The sequence below is a fragment of the Buteo buteo genome, chromosome 7, assembly GCF_964188355.1.
Source record: "Buteo buteo chromosome 7, bButBut1.hap1.1, whole genome shotgun sequence".
Classification (NCBI taxonomy): Eukaryota; Metazoa; Chordata; class Aves; order Accipitriformes; family Accipitridae; genus Buteo; species Buteo buteo.
Genome location: NC_134177.1, coordinates 6,684,468 through 6,696,715, shown reverse-complemented (window position 1 = coordinate 6,696,715; position 12,248 = coordinate 6,684,468). Strand labels below are relative to the sequence as shown.

Here is a 12,248-nt window from a genome sequence, read left to right as displayed (position 1 = left end):
AATAAGGATCAGGTATATAAATTTTGCTGTTGCAACAGTTGCCTTGAGTATTTTCATCACACAATATTGCAGGACAGAAAGTCCTTTTCTGTTCTGCTTCCTTGAAATCAGTCTGCCACTTGTACACTCCTTATTCACATATAAAAATACTACAGCCACATATTCTTTTTTAGCCTTGCATAAAGCTCTATACGTTAAAATTAGTTAGGTCTTTCTGCTTGCTGTAAGATGTCTCCTGTTTGGATAGCTGGACTGGTTTTGGATTGTTTGATCAAATTCTGAAAAAGTTTTTATTTACTGACAGCTTGCCTCCATGCGTTCATCTGCTGACGCTGGCTTTTGGCTTAAACAGTCCCGTACGCCTCTACAGCATTTACATCTCTGATGGATTTAGAGATAGTGAAGTTCATTGCAACTTTTTTCCTGTTAATTATTTCTCCATCTCATCTTACCAGAAAGGCTTTCTACACTTCCATTCATGCATGTAACCCTGCCTTGCAACTCTACCACTTCAAATTTATCCATCTTTCACTAACATAGGTGATCAGAATGTATATATTTTCCAAAAGAAGTCCTGGAAGGACTTGCAAAGTAGTATTAATCTCCCTTCCCATCTCTATTAAAAAAAAAATCTAATAAAAATCCACCTTTTGGTGCATGCCTTTTTTCATGGCTGTTATCACCACTAACCGACCACACTCACACCATGGTCAAGCAGTCCAAGTCGTTGCACAGCAAAGTCTCTGTACCTGCTTCAAAAAACCCTCAATGCTCATATTGATCACAAAGGTCAGGAAGAGATGATGTTGGCAGAAAAACATATAGCAGCCACGCTAAATCTTTGTCTAATATACTAGAAGAGAATAGATAAAAATGGTATTTTTCCGTTTCTTCCTCTCAACTGTGTATTTTGCATATGACAAGAGAAGAGTCAGATTCAGTTGCTTCCCCCTTCCATCTGCCAAATCCCTTTGCCTTTTTCAAAAACACACAAGTCGTTGAATGTTGTGAAACATTTTCCGCGAAAAGTAGGGATGTGCAAAAATGCTAAAACAGAGATACTTTATACAGCATATAGCTAATATAAAATACTCATTAAAGAATCAGTCGGGCACTCTTCAAATTTTTATGGAAAGTCAGCTTGTAAGATTCTCTTCATTTGATTTGCCTAAATTTTGCACACAGCTCCCTCAAATTGCCTTGCACTAGCCACGCACCAAGATCAGGCAGCCCCTCGCTGCCCCGTCCGGGGGCTCACGCACCCCTGCCCCAGCAGCGACAAGCCCTCTGCCGAGACAGAGATCCTGGGGCAGCTCTGCACGTGCACGGCCGTTCGGGGAACCACCAGAAGATGGTTAAACCCCACTTGCTCTGCGGAGCCAGGACGCTGATTTATAATTAAGATGCTTTAGAAAAAAAAAAAGTTATATATACATAATTAATGGAAAATAACTCTCCTGAGGACAGAAGAGGAGGAAAGTTGACAGATCCAATCTGCCATCCCCATATACTTTCCAGCTTGAGTACAAAACCTTTTCTCACCATCTGAGGCTGGTCCAGGCACCGGGCCAAAGCTTTGCATTTCCCTCACGAAGTGAAAGGACAGATCTCCCACTGCCACGTCACTAACCCACAGCCAGAAAGCAGCACCTCATCCCTACCCAGCACTGCCCACAGTTTTGCAGCTGCAGAAAAACCATGTCACTGCCTGTAATGAGGACATATTAAATTTGCTCAAATGTGGTATTATCACCGTTCAAGTGAACTCAATCACATAAGAAAGCATGTTACTATATTTGCTTACATTTCATCTGGCAAACACCACAATGTTAAAGGATGGCAGGGCCACAAACAAGACGCTCAATCTACTTGCAAAACTATACCCTTCGTTATTATTTTCATTGTCTTCACATATCCGTACTTTCTACCTCCCAGCTCTCACATTTCAGAAGATGCTACAGCCATTTATCCACTCACCTTTGTCCCTTTGCACTAAGCCAACAATTCAGGATGCATTGAAATGAATACATTGCAGTCTAGAGAAATCTAAGGAAGGAAAAAGGGAATAGAGAAATAAGGATTTATTAAGACAGATGAGAAAAGACCCCGATCTGCTAGCAGGGACAACACTGTAATAGTCTATAAGGTCTAAAAAACTCAAAAACTTTTTACAGCAACTTTTTAGAGCATAATATCATCCTGTTTGACTGCATGATCAAAAAATGCCAAAAGGAAGTGAAACCGTTGATGTCTAGCTTCAGTGTTTTATATCCACAAATATTGCCTTTACAGTAACACAGCAGCTCTCACACATCCACTGAAGCAACCTATTCAGACACATAAAAATTAAAGTGTAGCCGTCTTGTACATTAAATAGATTGCGGTTGCAGAAGTATCCAAATGACTTGACTCTTATGTTTTATCCAGAAGCCAGAAGTGGCTGCTGTGGAAGAGATCACAGACCCTTTTGGTTGCGCTCAGTAGGATTGCCTAATTTCCACCCCATCACCATTTCCTGCCCACTGAACAAGGCAGCTGGAACATCTGGACAAGCACATCCAGCTCTGTTAACCGAGAGGGGAAAGGGTAAAGATAAAACACTGCACACACGAGAGCTTGTAGAGAGAAGGCACTTAAATTAGGTAACAAGACCATTCCTCTCTGTTTCACATATCCTAGCAGTTGTGGGCGTACGGCGCCCTGACTGCTGCTTGCAATGCACGCTGACCTGTTGAACGGGCTCCAAATCAGCAACAAGAAGCTTGCACTGTATGTCTAACGAAGTCACAGAGGATGTTTATCTTTTGTGCGGTCATTAAAAGCACCAGAGAACTTAATAAGCAATAATAAAGGTCTGGTAGAGCAGCATATGGAGTTGCAAAAATAAATATGTGTGGAGCAGAACCAAACAAGTTAATTTTGCCACCAGCTGACATACAAGAAACAAGGATTAAGGCTGACTGTATGTAAGCGTGAGCAACGTTACCAACTCGGATCACTTTTGTCCATCAAGATCTGCAGAACTTTTGCTGTGTTGAAAATCTCAGAATTTGACTTCTTTCCTCTTTAGCCATAAGATTCCTTGCGTATCAGTTATGGTCAGCTATCAATAATGTAACCCACACGTGCTGTACCAGTCCTGTAAGAGTGTGGTTCTAGACCTTCATATAGCAAAACTGGAGCAAATGATATAGCAGCAAAAAACTCAATGAGCCGTAAGCTGCTACCTTGTTATGGCACTTTACCTTCCCGGCATGTTAGGAACAGCTTATTGCCGCACAGTACTCTGCAAGAGTCATGCAAGAAGACATTACCTGTGTCTCTGGCGAAATCCATGGGATATTTCTGACTTCTGAACATAAGACACCACTACCTCAACAATGTCTGAAGTTAACCAGAATGTGAAATATGAAGTCATTTTGGTTTGGTCCTTTAAGGTTTTTGTTTGTTTGTTGGGTTTCTGTTGCTGTTGTTTTGAGGTCCTGCTGAACTAAAATGTAATTTAGTGCTACAACAAACAAACCCAGAGGACAACGTACAAATAGGAAGTTACATAATGAGGCACCATGGGTATGAGCTACCTACCTGCTTGAGTGTAAGTGAAACACAGAAGTATCAGAAAATTATGCTTCACTTCTGCTTATTCTGAGAGTTACTTTCATCAGTATTACCCGAGGCCAGGAGAGCATGTGCAGTAACCTAAATCACTAATTTCTGATTAAGGAACAGTGAGAAAACAACTGTGTCAAACAAGCTAGACTTAAGAACGGAGCAACACGTTCATTGAATTGCTGTGAAACTAACCCTTTATCCTCAAAATATCTAACATACCTTTCCTGCCAGTACAAAATAGGCTTGAACTTTTCAGAACAGAGCTGAACACCTGCAGGGTCACAGCGCGCAAAGCGAGCAGTCGATCACTCTTGCAGCTATCAAGTCATTTTGCACTGATCCAGAATTTTAAATGTTGTTAGACTCCAGAGTTTATACAGGGGACTATTTGTGATGCTGGTGCTGCCTTCTCTCCTCCTCCAAACAACATAAGGTCACTCATTTAAGAGGAGATGATGTATATGCATGCTCAGATATCAATACAAACTTAGTGAAAGCACCATTCTCTAATGGACTGACAACTTAGACTGAAAGTTATGGTTTATTTTGAATTTAAAGATTTATTTATTTTTTGCCATCCCATTCTCTTGCCCATAAACACCACCAACCTTCCCGCAGCTCAGCCTGCTTCTGGGTTAGTCTCTAAGTCTAAGCTCTCCACAGACCATTCACAGTGCTGCAAGCCACTTGCAGCTTAACTCCTTCCAACATTGCCACCTCTGCGCCTTAATGTTCCCTCTTACACATGATGGCCAAAACATGAGGCCACCTCACTGCATTTCCAATTTCTCATTTCCTTCCCTATCGCTCTTCATCCAGGAACACCCTTACCAAACAAACCAGAAAACTTCTGGCCCATTGCTCAAAACCAGCTTTTGAAGACGCCCGTGGATTTTCTTTGCCTGCATGGCTGACTGGTACCATCAACAGTGACTCAACCCATGAGCCAAAAGCAGTGCCCTGTGGTCCTGCCAGGTCAGACCACTTGGACTCCTTCTGAAGTACTCGGGGACCATATACCACAGCCTTCCTGGGTCACTGGTACCCACCTCGGAGCCAAGACACAGCCACCTTGGCTGTAACGCTGGGCACACCCCCCCCCACGTGTGGATGGACACGTTCCTCCCATACAAGAGCCTCGCGTCCACATGCCTGCATTTTTAGTCATGCAAAGGCCACACGTCACACCCATTGCAGGAACAAGAGCACGAAGCAAAAGGGAAGAGGACAGAAGGGAATGCAGTGTGCCACAAACACAGATCTGCAGCCCCTCCCTCACCCACATCTGAAGCATTCAAGAAAAGCCAGCAAAGAGCAAACATTTTGCCAAATTAAGTATTGTGTATCTGGTTGCTCAGTTCCCCAAACTCACAGACTGTCAGATGGCGTTGGCTGCACAGGAGGGACACTTCTGCAACACCAAATGCTGCACCCTGAGCCTCTGGTCTGGAGCACGACAGCAGAAGTAACCTCACTGCACAGCTGAGGATTACCTTGAACAACCGTGCAACCAACAGAGGAATATAAATCATACAGAGATATAATTAAAAGGAAAACCCTATCAGAAGCCATGGGCAGCTAATGAATAAGCGTGCTAAAGAAAGGACGGGCAAGTGGGACACTGACAAAAGCAGAAGTCCTAGGAATAAGAAAACTCGCTAAAGCAGAAGCCAATTCTGTAAAAATCCAGAGTAAGAAACAGTTGTTCTCTTTCATCTGCTTTTCTTTGAGATGCCACATCTTCTAACACTTTCCAGCATTAGAAATTAAAGACTTGTAGCCCTCCCCAAGGCAGGCTTTGAAACAAATTTCCTATGTAACCTGCCAAAGCAGAAGATCTGACAGCAGCTGAGTGCCCCTCTGCCCAGCTCAGGGGATGACTCAGTGGAAACTAGCCCTCAAAAACCGTGTTGTCATCCTTCAGTCAGTGCAACTGAATAGGAACAAATTTCTCACCTTAAAAGCCATGGCTTCCAAGGTAGCCACAGTTAAAGGCAGCATTGTTTACGTGAGCAACAGCACCAACATATTCTGGTGAAAAACAGCAGCTTACTTTCTACCTCTTTTTTCAACTTTTAATAAAATTAATAACAAGGTATCTACTGGAGTTAGACCATAAAAATCATTTCCTCAGAGCTTTAGAGTATCTCACAAAAGAACAGGATATGAATACGTGTTAAGTGGATTAAGAACTGGGGAAAACAAGACCAACATTTTAACTGTTCAAGCCAACCAAACACACAACTCAAAGCAAAACACCAGCCACGTAACCACCGTTCTGCTACAAGAACGGAACGCACACATGTACATATTAAGCTGGGTCTCAAACTTGCATCCAGTTGATATAGGTCTAGAAGGATCGGGTACATGGCATATCCCAATTTGCCTTATCTTGTCACAAAAGCAGTAATTTTTGCCACTTTCTGCTTCAATCTAAGCTATCGTTCCCGATACTAAAAACATCAAATGAAAGGCAAAATATTTAAGTCGCACAGTACAGCAACACACTTCATGAAAACTAAGTCAAGCCCAAGTTGTGCTTTTGCTTTTCAACCTCACCACCTCTATCAGTACTTCCAGACAAAAGTCACTATTCAGGCTTTTGAGTTCAGGCATTACAAACCCCGAATAATCCACAACCTCTGCAGTTCCAACTGTGTCACTTGTGCTCTGTTAATTTATCCTAATAAAGTGATGCTTCTGTCTGCCATACGTTTGCTTGTAACAAGTCACAGAAAGCAATTCTTTCTCTTCTGCGAGTTGACATTACGTGAGTCTGCAAGAAACACAGGCTGACCAGAAGGAAACCTATTCAATGCTCTCATTATCCACAAATGCTATCATCTTTTTTTTCCTCTGCTGCATTATTCCACATCAAAAATTAAGTAACAAGCAAAGAGCAATGCATAATACTTAATGACATACCTACATCAGCTCAAGCATCACAAGCGTAAGGTCACTGATGTTATATGAATTGCCATCGAACAGGCATATACTTCCACAACAAAGGTGACTTATAAAGTAGAATAGATTCTAGCAGCTAACTAATCTTACACCAAAGAAGAACAGTAAGGTGATCCTGAAACAAATCAGGACAACTCGCTACTCCCATGCTGTTTCTGCTGCTGAGGTCCGAAATAATCACACCATCTTAGTTCACTACAGTGTTGGGCTTGACTAAAGAATCACGCAGAAATATGTGGGGCAAAAGATAACCTAGGGATTTAGATTATAAATGTTAGCATTTCATTAGTGGGCGAGTGGGGAACTGGGAGCAACCATGTAAAATTGACGCAGCTGCATAGAGGCCCAGAGAACTAGCTACAAACTAAGCAGAACACATTCAATATTTTGCTAGTTTAGATTAAAAGCATGGGGAAATCTGTCCACAGCATCCCAAGGACCTTTGAGAGTGGCAAGGGTCATCTAAAATTGTTGCTTATTGAAGTTTTTATTAACAGCCTCTTGAGAGCAGTTTCTTTTTTCTCTTTTCAAAACATTCCATATGAAACATTCCTGAAAGCATGAAGTATATGTTTAAATACATATATACACACATTCTATTATTAGAGTCCTTTGCAAGGACCTAATAATAGAAATGTCCATAATTACGTATAAGGCAATTATAAGACACTGACATATAAAGCATGCTTTAAGGTATGTGCATTGCTGCCACAGAATAGCTATACACTAAGTCAACATAAAGAAATCAGACAAGCCTATCACCTTCATCTCCGGAGAATTCAAGTGTTTGATTTCAGTTATCCTAAATCTAACAAAAAAACACAAACAAACAACCAAAACACAACGGCAGAAACACCGCTCCTGAATCCATCTTGTCGCTCCACTGAGTAGCTTCTAGAGGAACTAGAAGCAGATGCCAGAACATGCAAACGCCACATATCAGTGTTAGCTGCAAACTTTGTCCTTTTCAAAAAATAATATAAAATACATACTTAACCACTTCAGAATTGTTTGTTACTTCATATTACATAAACAACATTATACATCGCCACAGTTTAATAAGCAGAGTATCCAAATGGTAACTTTCAGTATACACCACCACTATAAACTGTCACCACTAGAAATACAAATAAACAATGTTTCTTATACAGTTGCTGTTGTAGTTGGCTTTTTGTCTGTTATCTGCTAACAAACACCACAATTTACTTGTAAACAAAGGATTCCTTAGATCAAATGCAGAAAGCATGTCACTGGAGAAGCCATATGTTTTAACCTCTAAGCTCAAGGAAAGCCATCCTTTCCCAGGTAAGAGCACCGTGAAGATTTGCTCAAAGCCACAGTACCTGGGACCTCCAGGGAATATTGCTGCTCAGGAACAGACTTTAAAACACAGACTACGCTTTTCTTGTGTACTTGCTCAACAGCACCATCGTTTTTCATCCAGAGCCGAACACAGATTTAACATCTGCAGCAGTATTTCTGAAAGGCAACTAATCTCTCCAGCACTGTTACAAATTCCACAATAAATCACGTTTAATTAGTTTGCGCTTTTTTCCTGGCTGTCCAACAGAGAGGGGGGGCTTCCAACTTTAATTTTGCAAAGAGGTGCTTAGAATAAATTGGTAAAAAGGCAAACCACCGCATCCCCACTAGAAATTGTTTGGAGGGTTATCTGCTTGCTGACACACATCTCTACATTCCTGCCTGTAGATGGCCTGTTACCGTTGTGTATCCAGCGTCTCCTATTTCCACCGCCTTGTTTGAAGAACTTCCCTCTTCCCACATACCTTCCATCTCCAGGGACAGATCACACAGGGACACTAAACCTCGGCCGTAAACAACATGACTTTTGATATGCCTGTTTCTAAAGGATCCTCCACCGCTCAGCTGCTGCCGTTCAGCAGCGCAGAGGAGATCACCTAGGCACGAGTCCTCCGTGCAATCGGTTTGAGGAACTCTCTGCCTTGCTGGTATTTTGCGCAGCTGAGATTTACGGAGGGGTCTGGTGGCTTCCTCTGCCATTTATTTTATTTGCTGTACGCTAGAGGCTATTGCAAACAAATGGGACTTCAGTAACTTGCAGCATGTTGCACAAAACCATTCCGATGCATCGGGACTCTCGACTTCCAGACTTAACACCCGCTAGCACAGCATCCTTGGTGGAGAGAGGGATGCCCTGAGAGGGCATCCCAAACTGCCAGTCCTGCTGCTCCGCACAGGACGCTCCATCTTCCCTCACATCTTTCCTTTTGAGAGGAGTGGCAAACTATTGCGAGAAGAAAAGCACTGTGGAGAGTAATTTGTTTTATTCAGCTGTATATGGGCTCTGGGACTTTTATGTAATTATATGTATTTTGCAGGAATTAAGATCCTCGCACTACAAACATTTATTCATACTGTAAACTTTGCTTCTGCGCTAGTGCTCACCAGACTGACAACCTACTTTTTTGAGGAAAAAGCCAATTATACTCATTAGAAAGTTCATGAATACAACCGCACACATGCAGAAGTTCGCTGCATGATCTGTATATATTTTGTTGCACAGATTTATGAATTGTAGAAGTTTGTTAAGTTTTCCTTAACTGCTGCTCTCTCTCATCAGAGGACTTAAAGGAATCTAGAAAGTTGAAAGAAAACCATAAAATTCTCTGCTAAGACATACAACGCAAAAATCTCCTTTCAGTTCACTAAATACCATATGTAGGAAAAAAAAAAAAAAGTGCCAGAATAAACACACTTCAGATTAGAAGTTACAAACTTTTCTGAGTAAAGATAAAAAGCTTGTGGTATGGAGTTACAGCTCCGAGCTTCTTGGCCATAGTCGAACATCAGCTTATTTTGGATGCTAACTTTCTTCATTTCTTATCCTTCAGCCAACTATAGGCTAACAATACGAAAAACCCCTCTCATCGCTGTCCCAGCAGTGACCTCAAACCCAAACCAGATGAGTTGTGATGGTTCATAATAAAAGAAGAAATTAAAAAAAAAAAATATATTGTAAAATATGTCAACCTCCACACAGACTCATCTCTGAGCTACGTTATGAGCATAAACTAGCTAAAAGATACTGAACTGGGAAGAACAATATGCGATACTTCTGGGGCAGCAGACGCTTCTGTCACAGCAGGGTCCCGATACAACCACAAACTAACGAGAGGGAACCACAAAGTGCTGAAGATTAGGAGAAAAGCACTAACAGACCGCTTCTGTGCGAGACCCAAAATGACCCCAGGAACACCGCCAAGAATCATTTTCTTACTGGTAGCACCGACAGCATGTTCTCTTACAGCTGAAAAAGGCATACGGGCGGCAAGTGGACAAGACCACTGGTGGACCGGGTGAAAGGAGCAAGATGCCTCCGCTCAGGAGGCAGCCCACTGCCAACTCCTGAGGTTTATGGAAGTGATGCCCTTATCTGGATTTCCAGCCAAGCACACATTGTGTCATCCATGTCCAGACCAGCTCCCCATCGGAAAGGAGCAGAGCCCCAGACGAGTCCAGGCACCGAGGCAGCACTAGCAGGCCTGGCAGTCTCAACCTTTTTTTAAGTGAGCTTAGCTGCAAAAAAGGTAGAGAAATAGCATTCTAGAGTTAAAAACGCATGCACGTTTGAAATCCCATTACCTAGCACATTGTTAAACTCGAGTTAGACTGGTTTGGCACCTTTCAGGAACGTACTGGTTGAGCCCGGGGTTCTGCAGGGTAAGCGGTTAGGGGATACAGCATATGTGGTCAGGGCATAGGGAGCTGGGATATGTGAATTGTCTTCTCACAAATCTAGCACTGAGTTCCCATCAAAAATAAAAAAAAAGCACAACCCAAAAAAATCCAAACAACCAAAAAAACCACCAAACAAGTAACTTCAGTTTTTCGTTATCTCAGTTTGCCCATCGGTGATGGGGTAACTACCACTTTAAGGAGCCAGGCCAGCAGCACTTTTAGGTACTCACACAAAGAAATGCAAATGAAACACAAAATTACTAATATGGAGAGAGGCAGGCTTGCCCCCCGCCTTTTATTCTACAAATATAGATGGGATAAATGCTTCGTTACATTGGACTCCAAGCCGCACCACCTTAGCCAAAACCTTATTTAAATAGAACATTTCTGAGAAGCGGGAAGGGGGGCAAGGCAGAGGGGAGGGATGCAGATGTGGTCGTAACCTGAGAGAGATTAAGCTCTTAAAAGACTTTTTTCACCCCGTCTCCTGGTAGCATGCCATTTTAAAAAAGGTGCCTGGCAAGCAAAATAAAAAGTTTCCAGGGTTTTCCTTCCCAAAGCCGCCTCGGCCAAGAGCCGGGCGAAGTCGCTCGCGCCTTTCTCCAGCTTCTCCTCCGACATCCCCCCGCCCTGGATCCAGACATTTTGGGAGGCAGCCGCGCTCGAAGAGGAGCCCCGCGTTCTTCACCTGCCCGGCATCATCCCCCCCCTCCCCGACCCCCGGCCGGGCAGCGGGGCCGCTCTCCCCGCCGGCTCCCGGGCACCGCCGGCGGGCGCGGACCGGCATCTTCCCCCCCGCCGCGGGCACGGCTCCTCCGGGGGCGGCCAGCCGCCGCCACGCACACCCCCACGCGTGCCACCGGCCCCCGCACGGGCGGACACGGGCGCCAGCACCGACCTCCCCCCCACATTTCCACACGCACCCCCCTCCCCGGAGCCGCACCGGCCGTACCGCGGGGCAGGGCGGAGGCGATGACAGCGGCCGGGCCGGCAGCCCCTGGGGATTAACCGGGCGGTGCTGGAGGGCCCGTCCCGCCGCAAACCCCTCGCAGGGCCGCGGCGGGGCTGCTCCCGCCCGCCTGCACGGCGCCGCCCGGAGCGGGGAGGGGAGGGAAGAAGAGCCGGCGGGGCCCCGGGGCGCCGCGACCCGGACCGGGCGGCGAGGGGAGGAGAGGAGAGGAGAGGCGGGGAGGGAGCAGCGAGAGAAACTTTCCGCCAAGTGCGGCCGCGTCCCGCCCCGCCGCCGAACAAAAGAGCCGGGACCGGCAGCGGCGCCTCGGGGCGGGGGACGCGGCTCCCCGGGGCTGCCCCGCCGCGCCGAGCAGAACCGAGACGAAGCGAGCAGAGCCGGCTCCCCCCCCCCCCGCCCCGGGACCCCCGCCGCTAAACCGCCGCGTCCCTTACCTGGCGGAGGGTCGGTGCGGGGCGGCGAGCCGGGCCGGGCCGGGCCGGGCGCGGCGGTGAGTCCCGGCTAGCTGGAGCGAGTGCCAGGAGGGCTCGGCGGGGATTCCGCCATGTCAGTGATGTCGGCACCACATGGGGCCCGCGGCCGGCCCACGCTACCGCGCACTCTGGAGTAGAGGCTCCCGCCGAAAAGCCGGCTGAGGCGGGCGGGCCGGCCCTCCTGCCCCCGCCCCGCCGACCAACCGCTCCGCCCCGCGCCGGCCCCGCCGTCGCCGCCTCCGCCCCGGCCCCGGGAGCCGTGAGGGGCGGCCCGGAGGGGAGAGGAGGAGGAGGAGGAGGAGGAGAAGGAGGAGGAGGGGGGGGCCGGGCCGGCTGCCGGCCGCGGCCCAGTCAGGCGGCGCCGCTTCGCTGCGAGGGCAGCGCCCGGCTCCGCTGCCTGAGGGGGGCCCGGGCCCGGGCGGCGTTCTCCTCGCCGAGCTCCCGTTTCGCCTCGTTCGCCCCCGGTTCCCCGACTCGTTACTCATTCCCAGATCTCAGCCCCGGAGCAG

At 46.3% G+C, this 12,248-nt stretch overlaps 1 protein-coding gene across 2 annotated transcripts in view; it reads right to left on the bottom strand.

Annotated features, from left to right (window-relative positions):
• The window catches only part of FNDC3B (fibronectin type III domain containing 3B), a 210,522-nt gene extending 198,617 nt beyond the window's left edge, over positions 1-11,905 (bottom strand). The window contains exon 1 of one of the 2 annotated variants that reach the window (XM_075031393.1): positions 11,701-11,905. The gene's annotated coding sequence lies outside the window, so the exon portion shown is untranslated. Of the gene's footprint in view, positions 1-11,248; positions 11,609-11,700 lie in introns of those variants that run through there. The other variant, XM_075031394.1, reaches the window with a different exon arrangement.
• Between the last annotated feature and the right edge of the window lie 343 nt (positions 11,906-12,248).